Consider the following 18,178-nt stretch of genomic DNA (forward strand, 5'->3'; position numbering starts at 1 on the left):
GGTCACCTAAAAACAATTTTTCAATATAGGGGAACAATATTAAGAGTCAAAATCATCTCTGCCCCCAATCCAGACGTCGATATAGTCAAGTTACTGAGCTTCATTGCCTCCATTTGCATTGAAAACATGACTGCATTGTGCATCTTTCTCTTCAGACAGAAGTACAACTATCTTCTCCCAGCTCAAGGAGGCCCAATATCATAAGACAACTAATCTTGACAAGTCCTACTGTTCTCAGTTCATTAGGAAAAAGACTCTACTCTCCAAGCTTAGCTTCGCTGCCATCCTAGCTGGCTCAGTCTGGAAGCTTATTAGAACAAATAAAACACAGGGTGGCTTAGCTCTAAGGACACCAGATGTCCCCAAACATCACAGTTCTGGTGATGTACAAATAGAAAAGACAAGCGAGATTAGTCATGACATGAGATACCTTTCTGCAAGTCTTCAAACACAAGAGCTTGCATCATGCTAACAATGTTACTCCCTTCTTGCTTCCCTACTAAAAAAGCTGTTCTGGTTTATGCCTCTTAAAGAAATACTTTTTTTCAGCTTTGCCAATCATTCTCAGTTTGTGTGCTATGCAGTCAAGTAGAAAAAAACTACTCTTTGTTCAGCCAAGTTGTAACTGTATTACAATTGAACTATGATGTGTCAACAGTTTGTCTGTAACTTGGGGAAAAAAAAAAAAAGAAATTAACATATACACTCTCACTACTAAGATTTGGTTGGGGGGGTAGTTGTTTGGGGCTTCTTTAAGCAACAGGTATATTGGGCTAATAAACCCTCTAAAGATAAGAGCAGCAACCAACACTTCAGCCGGGCTATGCATTTTTGCTTCCTCTCCCTCTGCAGGTTCACAGTTACCTGCAGAGGGTAAAAATTTGCCTGTTACAACAGAAGATGTCATCCTTTAATGCATTCCTGACCATGCCTACATCCTGCTGAGAAGATTGGTTGTAGTACTGTCAAGACACTTAGGCATAAACTATTAGGCACCTTACTCAAATACTGGAGGTATAGCTTTAACATGACTTTGTCATCTGCAAACTTACTGAAGGTGCACTCACCCCCCTCATCCAGATCATTGATAAAAGTATTAAACAAGACTGGCCCCAACACTGAGCCCTGGGTGACACCCCTTGTGACTGGCCACCAACTGGATTTAGCTCCGTTCACCACAACTCTCTGGGCTCGGCCATCCTGCCAGTTTTACCCAGCAAAGAGCACACCCATCCAACCCATGAGCCGCCAACTTCTCTAGGAGGATGCTGTAGGAGACAGTGTCAAAGGCCTTACTAAAGTCCAGGTAGACAACATCCACAGCCTTTCCCTCATCCACTAGGCGGGTCTCCCGGTCATAGGAGATCAGGTTGGTCAGGCAGCCTTTCATGAACCCATGCTGGCTGGGCCTGATCCCCTGGTTCTCCTGCACATGTCTGGTGAGGTGAGTGCACTCAAGACAAGCCGCTCCATAATGTTTCCTGGTACCAAGGTAAGGCTGACAGGCCTGTAGCTCCCCAGATCCTCCTTCCAGCCCTTCCTGTAGATGGCATCACATAGGCAAGTCTCCAGTCCTCTGGAACCTCCCCTGTTAACCAGGACTTCTGATAAATGATGGAGAGTGGCTTGGCAAGCTCTTCTACCAGCTCCCTCAGTACTTTTGGGATTAAATTTGGGATGAAATGGAAGATATTCCATTTTATCAGGAAGTCTGCATCCCTACCAAGACTCACAGTTTAACTTCTTGCCCAGTGGAAGAAGGGTTGAAAACAGAGTCAACTCTACAGAGGGCAAAAGTAACCAAATTGAAACACAACAGTAGGCCTTCCTAGGTTTAAGTTCAAAATTCTTGAGAAAATTTATTGTCCTTACCAAAGGAGAGAAACTTTAAATAAGCAGTGGACAGAACTGCTCATACCAGATCAACGGAGCTGGATATCCCTCTCAGAAGTACTGGTGTCTATACACAGCAATGTATGTGCCTGGTAAGGCAAGCCATGGCTCTTGTATTCTGCTGTTGCATCTACAACTATTAGTTGCATCAGAAGAGAAATATCACTAAATGGAAGAAACTTCATCTTCCTGACTTCTTAAGCATTATGTTAGAAAATTAAAGGCACAGCATACAATGCACTATTTATCTAGAGCCATAATCTGTTACTATTACCTTTACTCACTGTTCTGCCACTTGCAGGTCACATTTCTTTCATTAGCAGATGTCAAAAGCACTGTGTACTTCACCATGCATTTTTAGATCTCCATGTCCTAAACCTAAACATAAATTTAAAATGCTTTTCTTAGAAACCAGTAATATCAGAGGCTCATTGCAAGACATGTCACAGGAGTCATTTAAGGTTTTCACATATGGTAGAATACTCCCACTCACATCCTGAAGAATGTGGGGAGGTTCAAACAAAAGGATCTGACCACATGTCTCAGACTAAACCAGCAATGCATAGCTCCTCTACCCACACCATACTCTTAATGTCTATTATGAAGCAAGTTCCTTTCCACCTGCATGCAGAACTCACTATTTTATCAATCATGCTGAAAGCCCAACAGAAAAATCATGAAATTGTTAGTGGCAAACTAACTCTTGAAATCCTTTCCGTTAAAGGCACGCAGAGAACCTTGTAACATTGCTATGTAAGCATTTAGGAATAGATGCTGCTTCTGACTGTTCCACTGACACTGTATCCTCAGGCTTTGGCTTTAATCACTTCATCCTCTCTCAGATATTAAATCTTACCAGGCTTCGTTCTGTAATGGTATTGATGATATTTTTGAATGCTACACACAGGTTTACTGCAGCCTAGGAAAGTGCTAATCAGGAAACTGTGTAAGTAATCAGCCTTATTTTCTTACTGTAGTTCTGGCAGTTTTCCAGATCTTTATGTCACTAATTGCACGTGATTGTCAACAAAGAAAAGTGAGCTCTTCTAACCGTGATACTAAATAATGTAATTAGTTCCATTATACAGATACAGAATACGTAATTTGCAACAACATAGGCACAAAATCTGAGGTGCCTTGGTAATCCATAATGATAGAAAGTAAAGAATTCATTATGTAATTCTGGATTTTTTCACCAGTCTGTTCAAAATTGGTCTTGTGCTTGCATATTGGTTTTTCACACGTATTTTTAAGTTATTCAAAAGAACATTTACATTAGCAGGATGAAAACTCGAGTCTGACTTAAAAATGGGCAATTTTACAATAACTTTATATTTTTGTATTTCCCCCTCACTGCTCAAGAACTGTCTGCTTTTTGAAGACCATCATCAGTTATGACTACTAGTTGCAGACTTGTATAATTGCTTCTCTTCATGAATAAAGCTGTTTGCCTTAAAGTGCCATTTACTGGTTTGCTTCCCGAATGTAACATTATATATTCTTTCCTGTACTAAAAGAAGTGGAGCGGTTTAGGGGTGTTACAGGCTTCTAAAACTGAGATCTACTGCTGGTGGAAGTGCTGCTGAATAGTTATGTAATATGTAATTGTAAATTTGACAATGGAAAACACTGCCAAAACAGTGAAAGCTGTTCAAAACCTCAGATTTTGTTCTAAACATGTTACTAAAATCAAAGGCTGTTTCCTGCTTTTTGTGTAGGAAACAAATACATGAAGATTCACTAGGGGGTGGGATAAAATGAAAAATAAATAAAACAAGCTTATTCACTTTACTTGCTTTTTCTAAATCCAAACTTACATTCAGTCACTTTCCACTTCTGTGTCAAATTCTTACATCATTAACGAGAGAGAATGCTAAATCATTCACATAAAGGTAATTCCATTTGATCACCTTAATAATGTAGAAACACATAAAGAGGTTACAGCTGGGTAGTGCAGTGAAAGAGACAAAAGCTCAAAACTCAGCTAAGAAAACTGCAAGCTCTCTCTTTGCTAATAACTTAATCGTTGCTTTTGTTCTACAAATGCAACAAACAAAGTAACAAGCACAGCGGTGTAAAAAACAAGCTCTATGCTAATAGCAGGGCACAGGCTACTCATGCATGGCTACGCTTTCACTGGTAAAGGAAAGTCCTCTTTGCTATTATGCTTTTTGTTTCAAAATGGAAAGGAGAGGCTTCCCAATACACATTAAAATAAAAGAATAAAGTTATTTCAAAAGTGACTACATGAAATGGACAATAAAAGAATGCTCAATACTTCATGATATTGCAAAAAGAGAAAGAAAGGTTTTGAAAACATATGAGACTTATTGCATCAATCATTTTTAAAAGAATGATGATTCTATATTTAGAAAAGAAGTCAGACACTAGATTTCACAACCATATGTGGAAAACATTAAAGGGAAAACTGGACGGGATTGCCAAGGCAGTATGGGGCCAAGATTGCTTCTTTTTTTAATCCCCCCCCAGAACACTGGGGCAGGGGGTGAGTTTCACACAACTCTTGTCTGCAACTATTTCTAAAGTAAATTTGACTAGCAATATGCAAAAACTGGCAGCACTGGACTGCTACTGCTGGCAGCACCAGAACTAGTCAGGCAATTTTGGGACAGTTTCCAGTGTTAGTGTCCATCCTCTGCTGGTTTGTGAATAAACAGGAAATTTCAGTCTAATTATTCCAATGCAATTTGTGAGATTAACAAACAGTAAGTGGAACAGCAAGACTTCCCAATCTTCCCTTGGAAGTGCATGAGAGGATTTTTACAGTCAATAAGCAGTGCACGTAGCCAGAATTTTACAGTGAATAGTAGAAAATTTGTGACTATATTGCCAACATTGATAAAAATGAATGACCTGAACATGCATTGTTACCACTTTCTTCCAAATATGTGTACGAAGAATACGAAAAAGGGTCTTATTCATAGCCCTCAAAATATTACTTCATTATTAGTTCCTTCCTTTTTGAGAAAAGATTACACCTATTGAAAATTTGTACAACTTAAAAAGCCAAACTTTCTTTTTCTGAGCCCATCCAGTTCTGCCAAAAGGCATATGGTCATGTTGGCACTTACTCTATCCAATCCTTTGCACATTCAGTGCATCATATCAATATTGAATACTTGTCAGAATGCTCATATGAGACAAGCAAATAGGAATATGACAGCCAGATGCTACAAAGAGCACTGCATTCAATAAGATCATCTTATTGTTGCTTTTCCCTAGTACTTTCAGCCTGGATAGTGTAACTTAAGTTGCATATTCTCAATAAGCATACAATACAGTACACATCTACATAACTAACTACAAGTCGCGAAGGCAATAAAATCATGGAGGGTGGTGGGGATGGAGCAGACCATTCCTTCTTAAGATTAAAAAACATCTTGGGATTATTTTTTTTAAAAAAACTATGCCATGCAATTCCTAAACTTCCTTTTTCTCCCAATGTTTCCCAGACACTTTGTCCTTCACAAGACTGTATTTGCCTCTGGGGGAAACACAGTATTTCCACTGTTCAAGCATTACAACTTGGCAGGGCAGAAGAGGAAATAAAGCATATTTAACTAAATGAAACTGCAAGTTGCATTTAGAGACTGAAAAAATGCAGAAAGCCTAAGAGAGGGACAGTCACTCAAAAAAAATGGCATAGAGGTTTTAAGAGCCACAGCTTGTCAGCTGTCTTCCTTTTTGTCACTGAAACAGCATGTTGGCTCCTTAAAAGGACGTCTATGTGATCCTTCCATTCTCTAAGGCAAAATACGAGAGTGGTCAAATGACTCATTATGGATCAAGACCTCACAGGACTCACTAACACTGCATCCCCAAGCAAACAGTGAGCACATGTAGAACTCCTCACAAAAATCTCATGAGAAGATACATACTGAAGGAACCAAGAGGAAACTGGGAAACAGACTGAAAAGGCTTAGACTCTGAAAGGACAAAATATATGGTTTTAGTTTACTGTTTTGCCTTCTCAGCAAAACAGTAACCAAGTCATCCAGAACTAAAAGCAGTTCTGGTAGTAAGTCATACTCCCACTACCTGGAATGAGGATGTTGTTGCTTAGTGATCTGTGTTCATACACCGTTGAAGAAATGGGGAACAAATCTGCATGTTTCAGTTGTGAAATCTTTGCTGGTGTTCTAATATTTTTATATTCTTCTTCTCAAAATCACCAGGACAGTCATATTTCAAAAATGACAGCTGCCTTGACTGACTTTTAGACTAACTACTCATGCAGTGACTCTTTAGCTCTTTTCTGTCATGTTATAAAACTGCAAGCATTAGAAATCTTGTGTACACCTGCACAGAGGAAAGTACCTCCCATTTACTTAAGACATACCAATACAGGATGTACTCCAAATCAGTCCCTACTTCATATATAATTTAATTACTTCAGAAGGCACTGGCTTTAAGAGATTATATAGTATGGTCCTACACATACATAAATGTGGCATTTATCTGGGTACTGGGTTTTGTTCTAGACTCTGTTGCTTGCCAGCTGTTATTCTGGGAGAGAGATAATGTAAATAATTAACAGGCAGCACATTCTTCCAGCTGCTAATGCTGTAAAATAATTTCTCAGAGGTTATCCCAGAATTGGATTTAATAGTGATGATTAAGCACCTGATAATCATGTGTGGTAAAAAGACAGACAACTGTAACAGAACTTACTAGAACAGATCTTACTGGCATTCTGCCTCTATTTTCATCAAGTTCTTCAGGCACGATGACAGCAGAATAAAAAGCATTTTTTGCACATAGTCATTTTCTAGCCCTCCTCCTGCACTTTTATCACAATCACATCTCTGTCAATAGTCATACGTTTTCATTAGTGATGGGGCATCAGTAGCTACTGCCACAAGCTGAGTCACATTCACGTGGCTGCCCGCAGTTTCAGGTGTGCACTGCTGTTCAGAAACAAATGTTTCCCTCTTGCAGCTAACCACACAGGCTGGCTGTTCTACACAAAAACTGTCCACATCCGGCTGGGCAGACCAAAGACACTCTGACAGTCATCAGTACATTCAGATCCATTCCTTGTACATAGGACACTTTTATGAGCCACCACATATTTCAGAGGTGCAATCCAGCAGCTTTTGATTTTTACACCTAGTTGTCAGAACCAGTGTACCCTTCCCTGAGGTTTTCTCAGCCCTGAGAGCTGCAGAAGAGTCTGCTGTCACTGCTCACAATGGACGGGGGAGAGATTCAGAAGAGTAAAAGTGAGGCAACTCATGGGCTGAGATAAAGACACTTTAACAGGTAAAGCAAAAGCCGCGCACACCAGCAAAGCAAAACAAGGAATTAATTCACTCCTTCCCATGGGCAGGCAGGTGTTCAGCCATCCCCAGGAAAGCAGGGCTCCAGCATGTGTAACGGTTACTTGGGAAGACAAACGCCATCACTCCAAACGTCCCTCCCTCCTTCTTCGTCCCCCAGCTTTATATGCTGAGCATGACGTCATCTGGTATGGACTATCCCTTGGGTCAGTTGGGGTCAGCTGTCCTGGCTATGTCCCCTCCCGGCTTCTTGTGCACCCGGCAGAGCACAGAGAGCTGAAAAAGTCCTTGACCAGTGTAAGCCCTACTTAGCAACAGCGAAAACATCTCCACCTTATCACCACTCTTTCCAGCAAAAATCCAAAACATAGCCCCATACTAGCTACTACGAAGAAATTTAACTCTATCCCAGCTGAAACCAGGACCCCCTACAATGTTAAACAGAAAAAAAACCCAAACCAACAAAAAAACCAATCCAAAACCCACAAAACAAACAAAAAACACCCCACCACAAAAAACAACAAAAAAAACCAAACCAAAACAACCCACAGGAGATAGCTAAAACAAAACTGGGGAAAAAACGACTCATACCCCACTCCTCAGTGAAATGCAACTACTGATCACAAACACTGAACAAGAATCTCCTTCTATGAAGCAAAGAGGCTTGTGATTGTGATTGCCGTGTAACATGGTGTATTGCCGTGTAACATGGTTCATTTTAAACTGTGACTGGATAGAAGCTGGACTGTGCTGATAACCCAGTTATGTTTTGGGAATTACTGTGTACCAGTTGATTAAGAGATTAAGACAGAATTAAGTACCACTTGCCACAGCTACATCACTGTAGGCTTTTGTGTACATGTCACAGGGTTTGCTGTAACAGACTATGCAGACAAATTCTGGGTACAGATAATATAGATGAAAGCATTCCTTTGCTGTTTAGGATAATCTGTGAATAAGCAAGGTAGGAATTTAAGGGAGAGATATTATATTCTCTTTGATTAACAAAGAGAAACAAACTGGCCTAATTAAAAAACCACACACACAGATCCCATTTACGAAATTTTGTACTGCTTCTGTCATCATCTGTTTCTGCATTTCCTTCCCTGGAGACACTCAGAACCTGCCTGTATGCAGACCTGTACCCCCTACTCTAGGTGTATCTGCTCAAGCAGGGGGGTTGGACAATATGATCTCCAGAGGTCCCTTCCATCCCCAACCATTTGTGATTCTTTGATCACTGGAACAACCAAAATAACCTACAACATCAGGAATATTTCTTTTTCTGCTGTAACTATGCAAAATAAGTTGTGTTTGTTTGTGTGGTATACTTTCACCAGCCATACCTATATTGTCAATGCTTAAGAGTACATCAAAACAAAAAGCAAAGGATGTGATTTTGCATGGGATTACCCATGCACACTACCACACTACCAGACATGGCATTTGTGGTTTTTACAATTAAATAAACCATAGGTAAATGTCTAGACTACTCTCTAACCCTACATTGCTATCTCACAATAAAAATTGCAACTGCTCTGTAAAATTTAGAGTGAGAAAATTATGTGCATTAAGTCTTGTCTTTTAAAGAAGACATACTTTTAGGTGACAGGACGAATATTTGCAGCTAAGTTGCTTCACATAACTGCAGATTTTTCAGAGGTCTGTCCCAAGTATTTTAAGAGCGATTCAGCAGTAATTCCAAAACAATTCTCAAATTCTTTACCGTGTATGGACATAGAAACCTTCCCTCCCCCCTCCCCACTCCCCCCCCTTTTTTTTAAATACACTCTGCAATTTACCAAATGAGTGCAAGGTTTCTGACACAACTTGAAGATGGACTGCATTCTAGGTTTGCAAATTATTTATTATTTCAGTTTGGGTTTAGTAGTTCATAATTCAAGAAGTAGTATTACTTACTGGTTAGAGAGAGGGCTGTGAGTCAAGGCACCAGGCTCAATTCCCAGTGGTGTTCAAAACCTGTGAATTGAAGCACTCATCAATATTTTAAGCACCTTATTTTCCATTAAATACAAAATACTTCATGATGATAATATAGCACAAGACAAAATGTACTGTATGCATACACAAAAAGAAACTAGTTAATAGTAGAAACTTTTGAGACTTGCTGTGAAATATTAAGAACTGAGTTATGCTTCTATTCTATAAAACATTAATATGCATGGCTTCATTTTCAGAAATGAAAGAATTGTTGCTGAAATGAAAGCTCAGGGCACACAGCCCTTACATCTTCACTGATGAATGACAATAAGATGCAATTTGTTTTTAGGCAAATTATAAAATGCCTGATTACTAAATTATGAATTAGTGAAATTCTCACATATTTCATATATCGCTGCTAAATAGTTTACTCTAAGATGTCACAGAACCTATTTGTAAGCGGCCTGCAGTCCTGATATTTCTACAAGTTATTAAAAAATTGGCTTAGTTATATGAAAATTGTATTTTAATAAAAAGTCTATTACAGACTTCAAAAAACACACAAACTTGTCGTTACTGTCAGGAGACTGATTAAAAAAAATAAACCATAGAATACTCTGCACCTGGTTTTGTGAAGGGAACACTCCTGCCTGTTCACTATGTGGGTAATGGTATTTTGTCTTGAGATCAGAGTCACACGTTGGAAGGGACCTCAGGGATCATCTAGTCCAACCTTTCTGGGAAGAGCACAGTCTAGACAAGATGGCCCAGCTGAATCTTAAAAGTGTCCAATGTGGCCAAGTCAACCACTTCCATGGGGAGATTATTCTAACGGTTGACTGTTCTCACTGTGAAAACTTTCCCTCTTGTGTCCAATCGGAATCTCCCCAAGAGCAACTTGTGTCATAGTTTAGCCCCAACCAGCAACCAAGCCCCACACAGCCCCTTGCTCATTCCCCCCACCTGGATGGGGCAGAGATTCAGAAGAGTAAAAGTGAGGCAACTCATGGGCTGAGATAAAGACACTTTAACAGGTAAAGCAAAAGCTGCGCACACCAGCAAAGCAAAACAAGGAATTAATTCACTCCTTCCCATGGGCAGGCAGGTGTTCAGCCATCCCCAGGAAAGCAGGGCTCCAGCATGTGTAACGGTTAATTGGGAAGACAAACGCCATCACTCCAAACGTCCCCCTCTTCTTTCTTCGTCCCCCAGCTTTATATGCTGAGCATGACGTCATCTGGTACGGACAATCCCTTGGGTCAGTTGGGGTCAGCTGTCCCAGCTGTGTCCCGTCCTGGCTTCTTATGTACCCGGCAGAGCACAGGGAGCTGAAAATGTCCTGGACTAGTGTAAGCACTACCCAGCAACTAAAACATCTCCACACTATCAGTGTTTTCAGCAAAAATCCAAAACATAGCCCCATACTAGCTACTACAAAGAAAATCAACACTATCCCAGCCAAAACCAGGGCAATGGGTAAAGGCCTCAAGCAACATTTTCACAAGCAACAGTTACAGATTTTAGTTGCAGTAACTGATACACAATACAGAACAAGCAGAAAATAACATATTTCTCTAAGTCACTGACCTCCCCAGATCCAGACAAAGGTAGTAAATTAACAGATATCCTTAAGGACCGCAAGAATCAATAAAAGACATAAACCACAAATACTATTAAATGCTAGACTTTGGGACTGGGCATTGAATTTTATTGTCAAGCTGTATTACTGCTGCAGGCACAAGATTCACTAAGACTTCTGTTCTGTATTGATTTTGTTGAACAGCAATCAAGAGTTCAGTATTTAATGGCACGCAGTTCAAACTGAAGTTCCCACTTACTGCACAGAGATTTTAATCAATTAAGTCTTCCCATTACATATTCACTCTCTGTAACTGCCTTGCATAAAAACATAAAAGAATGATAATGTTATTTCGTTATCATTAATACTCCATGAAATTCCCTTTACTCGTTAATTTAGTAACATTTATAGATCTTCATTGTGCAAGGCTTTAGAAGCAGTCTGAAAATTGTCAGATTTTCTGCATGACTTCTCATCTTTGTGACTTGGAATTACACAACTGTAACGAAAGACATATTGAAGTATCGGAGAGAATAAATCCTTCAGTTACCCAGCACTCTGACAGTCAACTTGACCTTATTACATGGGGTCCAATTAAGATTCCTTTGCAATCTAGAGTTTTAAATGACCACTATTCATCACAGCTACAGCAATGAAGATAATAAACCCTTTCACCAATACAAATGAAGTATACTGTATCTTTGGCAAAAATGGTGAAATCACCAAAATAAATCCAACATAAAGCTGAAAAATTACTAACAATTACAGACTTTGTGTTATATAAGCTCCTCAAACTGTGCATGAATACTCTTGCACATATAATTACACGTACAGAAATTCAACCTGTTTTTACCTTTCCAACCTCTTCAAAGACTACTTCTGATGGAAACTATTTGTTACTGCCATAAGAGCTGAGTAACGAAAACTTGAATCAGTGCTCATACACTTGCTGACGCAGCTGCAAAAGTAAGGAGAGACACAAAGTATAATTACATGGAAGGTTAGATTTTGAGGAGACATTTAAGTAATTTAAGAATTCCAGTTAATATGAAACAGAGGGAACTATTAAAGTCCATTTGTGTGAAAAGCAAGCTGGATAATCGTTAAAATAAACAAGATATGAGGTTATTCCTCAAAAATAATAGGAAGCAAAATATAATGAATCATTATATACTTGAAATGTTAAAAGGAAGGAAAGCAAAGAGACTAATTAAGGCATGCAGGCAACAGATGATGCTTGTAAGCGTATGAATTGACAGCATAATCTGAAAGAATCTAGATACGTAGCTAGAAGACAGACAGCACTACAGCAACAATGTAGCTCCCTTGATACAAAGTGAAAAGTATGAAAATTAGCTAACTAGATTAGGTGTAAATACCTTTCCACACTTTCCTATTAAAAGTAAGGGCAATTGGGATCACTTTACAAAAAGAGCTGCTGATAAAAAAAAAAAAAAATAGTAGTGGACTCTCTGGGTAGTTCTCAGATTACCCAATCTGAATGTTAGCACATAGATGTGATAGTAAGAGAGTTTTGATCATATAAAAGTAAAAATTATTTCTGGAGAGAAAAAAAAAAGAAAGGATGACTAAAAAAGAAGTAGAAACAAATTGCCACAAAAAAAAAGAAAAAAGAAAATAATGGTCTTGTTCCTTAAGTCTGCAACCTCTGAAGAATTAGAAACATGAACAATCAATAGCAAGGAGCTTCCTGAAAAAACTAAGTGATAAACACTTTCTGATGCTGAGAAAAGTAGGAAATAAACTAAAGCAGATGTAGTACATTTTCTATTTAAAAATGAAAACCTGTTTTCCAACACTGTTGAAATTGTTCAGCTCTTTCTTCTCTGAGAAGAATGTTCTGTACCATGTATGCCATGAAGTATTTTTTACAATTGTAGGTGGTGGAGATATGAAGTAAAACAGAGCAAGTTTCTGATAAGAAATTATAATTGCCCATGGTACTGAGGCAAACTCCTACCCAGTGTTGCGTGTTAACTACCAGAACTTATTACTTCTGTAAACAAAGTCTAAAGTTTTAACAAAAGACACATTCAGTTGTTTTACTGTGCTGAAATTACTGTCAATGGAGTTAAAGCAGGAAAAACTATTACCAAGAAGTGATATCTGCAAAGTGCAAAAGAAAATACTTTTCTGGAAAACAAAACAAGAAAAAAATTAAAACAAAGATAAGAAGGAAATGCAAGAAGTAGAAAAAAAGCTGCTTGTTGCTTTTCCCACCCTTCCCATTGAGCTCTGTGCTAACTGATGACATATACAATGTGCCATTGATTCTACTGATCATCTACAGTGCACAGTAGGGAACACTTTTGTAAAGTCAGTTTACTAGTAATACAGTTTGTATGTTCACAGAAAATGGCGAGTGGTAACAACTAAGAGCCAAGGCAGGGGGTCATCCATTCACAGTAGCTTTCCTCAGCTCAGTTAGCTGGGAAGCAGGGCAAATTGCTGCAGACACAGCAATTTGCTGCAACAGTCGATGCTCAGATAACCTAAGTCAGTGCAGATCCTTCTGTGGGGGTACCTGCCAATAACTTCAAGAAGCTGCAATTAATCGATCATAAGCAACTTCTGAGCAACTCTAGCCAATAAACATAATACCACAGGTGTTTAGGTGTACTCTGTTGGTTCCCTATCCAAGAGAGTCTGTCAAAATCCTTTATGAAGTAACGTTCCAGTGACAACTACAGGCTACTGGAGCTACAGGTATCAGGAACCTTCACACCACCAAGGACTCCTTGGCCAACAAACACAGAGTAGCTACTGTCTGGATGATTTGGGTTATGAGCCCATTTATTGATAGATAATAAGAAGCATCTCCTCACAACTACATTGCTTTCTTAGTAAAGAGAAGTCACAATAAGCAACTATAAAACATGGAGAAGCTCAACTATGAAAAGTGTGCACACCTACAAATTTAAGTAAGAAAAGATATGAAACAGTATGAATACTTCCCCTGATGCTCTAAGGTTTCTGTGTTTAAATACTGGATGGTAAATGCCTCTACACACATGGCTAAATTGATCAAATTATATAATTACAGAACAAATTCTATCCTCACTCTACACAAAGTGGAGTTTGAAGCAAGTCTGAGCACAGAAAGTGCTTAAAATTCAACTGCCACAAAGATGAAAATAATCATTCTGTGCACCTTACGAGGTCTGAATGGCAACAAAGACCCTTCATTTATAATGTGACATGATATTCTGGAGGCAGACTGAGATACTTTTAAGGGTAACAATTCTAAGTTAACATTCAATTGTGTGTTCCTCTGCCACAGCCTGAGCTGCCTACCAGTGAAGGGAAGGACATCGAGGTGCTGAAGCGTGTCCAAAGAAGGTCAACAAAGTTGGTGAATGGTCTGGAGAAAGTCTTCTGAGGAGCGGTTGAGGGAACCGGGGTTGTTTAGTCTGGAAAAGAGGTGGCTGAGGGGAGACCTTACTGCTCTCCACAACTACTTGAAAGGAGGTTGTAGCGAGGTGGGGGTTGGACTCTTCTCCCTAGTAACAAGCCATAGGACAAAAGGAAATGGCCTCAAGCTGCACCAGGGGAAGTTTAGGTTAGAAAAAACTTCTTCACTGAAAGGGTTGTCAAGCATTGGAACAGGCTGCTCAGGGAGGTGGTTGAGTCTCCATCCCTGGAGGTATTTAAAAGAAGGGTAGACGCGGTGCTTGAGGATACGGTTTAGTGGTGGACTTGGCAGTGATAGGTTAGTGGTTGGACTCGATCTTAAGGGTCTTTTCCAACCTTAACGATTCTATGATTCTATGATCTAGAGACTACAAACTTCTGTGTTTCACTTAGATGAGCTTTTTCATACAAACCATCGAGATCAGGCACCGGAACTGGCCAGCTGTGGCAGTCCAGAACTCAGCATGGGCCAATAGATTTCAATGGGTAAGAAATATTACTAATATGAACAGATAGCATGCCACACATTAATGTTCATTACATTCATGTTCAATCCATCACGTGAGCTGGATTTTGCTAATGCCTCACAAACTGACTTGCACACAGCCCTCCCCATGTTCCCTATTCTAGATCCCTAAAACAAGTGTGAGACTATGCGCCTCAAGCACATGGAGCCAAGTGACTATTTTAAGGCGAAAAACACCACCATGGGTCCACCAGGTTATTCAACCGGGATAAATGTTTCTATATGTAATGAAGCATGAATATTACACTAGTCCATACAAAGCTGCCCTTGGGTCAGTAAGCAGCTCATAAAGGGAATCTAACCCAGTATGCTAAGGTGATGATCAAAACCAACCTGAAAGTACCAGGGAAAACCCAAGCTGCACATGATCCTTCAAACTTCATAGAAGAGTGATTTGTTCTTAAAAGAATTTAATTAAACAAACAGGTTTTGGCAGACGATCAAGTATGATACATGCAAGGGATGGAAAAGAGTTGTACAACTGATAGGGCTAAGAGGAAAGCAACACCACCTTTTTAAAAAAAAAATTTAAACGCTCATACCATTGGCAAGAAAAAGCTATCAAAATTTGGCTGCTCTTTCAGATGCATTCCATTTCCTTTCATCTGGAGTGAGCTCTCCTCAGGCTCCCATGGAAAAGCAGCTTTTTATTGGACAGGAATAAAAACAAATAAACTGTGAAAGTAATATAAAATTCAGCTCCTTTTAAAATCTCGAAATAAAACCTCCCTTCCTCCACCCACCAAACCTTGACAGGCAAGAACTACATAATATTGGGTAATATTAAGCTCAGAGAATGAGCAATTTTGGGGAAAACTTCTTTCTCTTACCTTCCAGAACCATGTTTCAGGCTACCTTTATGAAAATGAGGGGGTGATAAAAAAAAAACCAAACAAGTCAGCTTTGTGCAGCCAAATTGAAATATACTCCAAAGTCAGTATGGAGACTCTGCACCCGAGTCATAAGTGAACTGGGACTTCACTATCCTTCACCTGTGCTATATTTCTTATAGCACAGCATGGAAATTATCTGTGCTGTACATGTTAAACTGGTCTCTCTGTTACTATACATAGTTGTGCTTTATAAATGAAAATTTAGACTCAGAAAACACAAGATCTGTGTGTTCATTCTACTACAAACAGTACTTAATTTTTTAAAACGAACTCCCTAAAACAGCATCCATACTCTGTTAAAAAAAAAATCTGTAAGATCACCTGAAATCTCACATATTTTCTGGAGTTGCTCCTGTTGCTTTTTTTCTTATTGAGATTGTTCCCTATAGTACTAGAATTTGTTTACAGTTCTAAATACTTTTTTCTTACTGTATTCTTTCTGTGAAAAAGACAATATTACTCAGCACCATGTGCTACCTTTTGCTACTGTCTGCAGAGATTTCTCTGTCCACTCAGGCACCCACTTCCACAGGAGCACATTATTCTTTATCCCTTGGTTTCTCCAAAACAACAAAAGCAACAACAAAAATATTATCCACATCAGAGATGTGATAGTGCAGCTCTGAAGAAAAATCCATGTCAATAAGCAAGGATTAGACATACTGTACCTTTGGACTAGAAAAAGACTGCCAAAGCATCCCTGCCACAAAGAAAATGAGCTACATTTTCAGATGATGCCATGCCTCCATTTGACTATGGAATGTAGAGGAGGGTGCTCCATCATCACTGATACTTATTTCCATGGGAGCGAAATGACAACTAGCAGCCAGTGGGAAATGAAGAACCAAGTGTTTAATTGCCCACCTCTGCTCGTACCTACATCATGCTAAAAATGCTGAAGGACATGACAGCCTTGTCTACATTCCTGTATATAATCCCCAAATCCTACAGTCATCAAGGACAAGCTTGCTGAAAAATAAGTTTAGCCAAGTCAAATGTCTTTCCAAGCACGGATGTGGCCGTATGGTTTTCCATGTGATACACCTAAAACTTAAATTTTCATCTGAGGTACTTTAAGACACACAAATAAATGTATGTATTTTCTCACTGATGTGCCTGAAGGATTCTATCATTATTAGTAATATTATTGTCCCCAACAAATAACTTACCTTCTTATATACATCTTTGTAAATTAATTTGTAAACTAATGAACAAAAATCTGATTCCAGAGCTCAGGCTCCCCATGCGGCATTTTCTGTAAAGGAAACTCACAGAAGCATCACAAGTCTGACTGGTCTGTTTACGGCACAGCAAGATTTTGGACTTGATCACTTACTGCTGAAGATATTTTCCAGCACCTTAGGGCTATGCAGTCTGTGTAGGGCATTAACAAATCACAGTGCTCTTTCTTTAAACCCAAGTAATATCTTAGACCTAATTTACCCTTGTTTTACATACACGTAAGCGACAATAAGGCGTGTATCACCTGATAAAGAGATCCTAGAGTGAGTTGTGGAAATAGAGTTAGGAAGGAAGAACTGCTGAAAAATATGAGGAAGGAATAATGACACTAGGGGTCTTCTTGGATTTCAAGAAGTAAGGAGGATATTGGGAAGGAAAGAAAACAAGTGGTAGAAAAGCAACGCTGAGAGCATTTGACAGTGAGAAGTAAGTATTGGATATGCACTGTATTTGATATTGAAGGAGTATTTAAAGCTGTATTTGCTATGTAAAGAACATGAAAACCACATAAGAGATGTGGATCTATCTAATTTAAACAGTCATCATTAAAAGAGATGCTGAAATGAATTGCAAAATACATAAAGTCAGTACTAATGTAGGACACACATTCAATTAATCTTACCTATCTCATTACTAAGGCTTGTAGCAGGTGACTTTGTGAACACTGAAGCAAGAGTACTTCACATTGCCTAATCTCAGCTGCAGCCCTCAAGCATTCTTCTCCTATAATCATGGTTTGCTGTGGGAGGATGTGGGGGCTGTAATTGTCCTACTGAGGGCTTTTGATGCGTGATTATATTTCAGATATCTAGGACGGCAATTCTGTAAAGTTTGCTTTGACTTATCATTACTTTAAAAAGAAAACAAAGCACTTAGAACACTGCCAAAAAAATTGTGAAGATGTCTGCTCCTAAAAAGAGGCACTGCAAAAGGAAAGGATCATTTTTACTTTCTTCATGTAATTTTAAATAACATTAAAAATACCAAGTAAATACAGTGAATTTTACAGAAGTCTTGGATGCAGGGAATAACCTGCTATGAAAATTAAGCTGAAAAGTCAGCAGATTCTCTTTGACAGGAAGAGTTCAGGAAGTTTCTTTCCTACATCACCTTTTTTAGGTGGACTTTGCTAAAGTGACTGAAAAAAAGAACTGTCACAAGATAATCACACTAGCCCTCTGCCAGAGGTTATAAACAGAGTAGCAAAACCAGACATACGTCTATTCCTCAGCTGCTGTTGTGCAAAGCCTAGTACACAAACAGGAATAGGATTGTTTTCACCTAAAGCTTTGAATGGTTTGGCCCAGATATGGTGAGGAGCAGAACTCAGTTATGAAATTTTAAACAAGTACATCTACTAGAGCTTTCATCT

General features: G+C 39.1%; 1 long non-coding RNA gene across 1 annotated transcript in view; it reads right to left on the bottom strand.

The window, feature by feature from the left end:
- The window catches only part of LOC135313853 (uncharacterized), a 61,610-nt gene that overhangs the window by 3,588 nt on the left and 39,844 nt on the right, over positions 1-18,178 (bottom strand). Inside the window, exons 5-7 of the long non-coding RNA XR_010373345.1 lie at positions 15,214-15,314; positions 11,567-11,671; positions 9,114-10,473 (exon numbers count right to left, since the gene is read on the bottom strand). This is a non-coding gene — a long non-coding RNA (uncharacterized LOC135313853). The remainder of the gene's footprint in view (positions 1-9,113; positions 10,474-11,566; positions 11,672-15,213; positions 15,315-18,178) is intronic.

Source organism: Phalacrocorax carbo, chromosome 6, assembly GCF_963921805.1.
Source record: "Phalacrocorax carbo chromosome 6, bPhaCar2.1, whole genome shotgun sequence".
NCBI classification, from domain to species: domain Eukaryota; kingdom Metazoa; phylum Chordata; class Aves; order Suliformes; family Phalacrocoracidae; genus Phalacrocorax; species Phalacrocorax carbo.